The 2,326-nt window shown below is 41.7% G+C and overlaps 1 pseudogene; it reads left to right on the forward strand.

Annotated features, from left to right (window-relative positions):
* Positions 1-1,468: 1,468 nt before the first annotated feature.
* On the forward strand, positions 1,469-2,024 carry LOC106827598 (protein Cripto-like; annotated as a pseudogene).
* Positions 2,025-2,326: the final 302 nt, after the last annotated feature.

A 2,326-nucleotide genomic window follows, 5' to 3' on the forward strand; every position in this document is an offset into this window, starting at 1 on the left:
GAGTTTGAGAGCAGCCAGTTGAGAAAATTTCTAGATTTGAGTTGGAAGCATCTTCAGATGGTGGAATGAGCATGGCAGTTTCAGTCTGATGGATCTTCCTGGTTTGCAGTTTGTCTGTCTTTGATGATGTCATCTGATGTTTTGCTGAACTTTCTTGAATGGCCCATACAGCAACAGGCATGGAGGTTGTCCTTACATGATCCACTGTGTGGTGATTTCTCTGAAGTTACAAGTAGATAAAACCTCGAACACAATTAACAAGACTAGAGTCTGATATCCACAAGGGTGTACTACTGAAATATAATTTTTCTCTCTGTAATCATCCCCCTTTCTATAAAGGATAACCACAGTAAGACTGATTTGTCTGCAAATTAAGTCTGGTTTCAAAGCCAAATGAAGATGTAGATTGCAATAAGGTAAATACATGGTCAACTGTAAAACTAAAATTGTTATGACTTTGCTTTGTAGCTCCACATTTTCTTTTCTACATAATTTAAGAGGCTAATGCTTTAACAAAACAATTATTAGCTCTGTTGTTACACACACAATGTATGAAGATATTTTGTGAATATCAACAATTAAAAGAGGTGGGACAGAGCTATAAAAGAGCAGAGGTTTCAGGTATTGTTGAAGTTAAGATGATATAAATTCAAACTAGAATGTTAAAACTTTAGGATGTTAAATGTAATTCCCATGGTAACCACACATGCACACAAAAGTTATAAATATACTAAAGGAAGTGAGAAAGGAATTAAAACATTTCACTATAAAAATCAACTAAATAGAGAAGAAGATAGTACTGCAAGTAATGAGGGACAAAGAAGCTATAAGTTGGGGCTGGCCCAGCGGTGTGGTGGTTGAGTTCAGTGTGCTCTGCTTTGGTGGCCTGGGTGTGTGGGTTTGGATCCCAGGCACAGACCTACACCACTCATCAGCCTTGCTGTGGCAACAACCCACATATAAAGTGGAGGAAGATTGGCACAGATGTTAGCTCAGGCCTAATCTTCCTCAAGCAAAAAACAAGGAGGATTGGCCACAGATGTTAGTTCAGGGCTAATCTTCCTCAGCAAAGAAAAATTAAAAAAACACTATAAGATGCATAAAAAACAAGTAGCAAAATGACAGAAGTAAGCCCCTCTTTATCTTCAATGCCTTTAAATACAAAAGAATTAAACTTCCAATCAAAAGACAGATTGGACACAGAGATCTGTTGCAAATACAGAAGAGGTTTCCGGTTGCTGTTTGCTAATTTCACAAGTGAAAACAGAAAGCAGTTGACTTGTTAATGAATGGGCCAGGGTACCATTTTAGGAGAGAGCTTGATATCAGAAGCTGTTGGGTGCTGAGCTGGGTGAGACTAGAGCCCCTGCCATTCTTCAGCTGGAGGAATACCCCAGCCCTGCCTACTGCTGCCTCCCATCTCTGGCCTGCCTGAATTTCAGGGGACAATGTCAGAGGAGTTGTGGACCACAGGAAGATGGAGCCCTTCTCTTCCAGTGTGAATGTGATCATGGTCATTTCCACAGCATTTGAACTGAGATTGGTTGCTGGGTTGGGCCATAATGAACTTGCATGTCTGTTGCAGGGAGAACTGGTTTTCAGAGCTGACAGCATTTGGTCCCAGGAGGAGCCTTCAGTTTGTCGTCGGCCTTTCCACTTTGTGCCGTTCACAGGAATCCAGGACAGTAAAGAGCTAAACAAAGCTTGCTGTGTGAATGGGGGAGCCTGCATGCTGGGGTCCTTTTGTGCCTGCCCACTCTCCTTCTAGGGACAGAACTGTGAGCATGATGTGAGCAAAGGAAACTGCAGGTCTGTGCCCCACGGCACCTAGCTTCCCAAGAAGTGTTCCATGTGTAAATACTGGCATGGCCGGCTTCGCTGCTCTCCTCAGGCATTTCTGCCCAGTTGTGATGGCCATGTGATGGATGAGCACCTCACAGCTTCCAGGACTCCAGAATTAACAGTCTGCATGCAACACTGTTAAGCTGGCTGGCATCTGCCTTGCTACATAAAGTTACTATTAATCAACATTCGTCATTAGATTTCATGACCTTTAAAGGTTGTCTCACCATTGTCTTAACTGAGAGATAATGATTTGTTTGTTGCCCTGAAATAGGGAATAGATTTCCATAGTGGTCCCCAACATTTCCTTAAAGTACCAACTACTTTCCTCTGCCCTACCCTCTCCAAAAAACTACTTAAAAAAAAGTCAGCAGTATCTACAGTGTGCACGAGTTTGATGTAACTCTACCAAGGGCTTTCTATTAATATTTTCCTCTAAACAATTGAATTCTATATTCAGATTATTAAAGGCTAATCCTGCTGT

Source organism: Equus asinus, chromosome 11 (assembly GCF_041296235.1).
Source record: "Equus asinus isolate D_3611 breed Donkey chromosome 11, EquAss-T2T_v2, whole genome shotgun sequence".
NCBI lineage: Eukaryota > Metazoa > Chordata > Mammalia > Perissodactyla > Equidae > Equus > Equus asinus.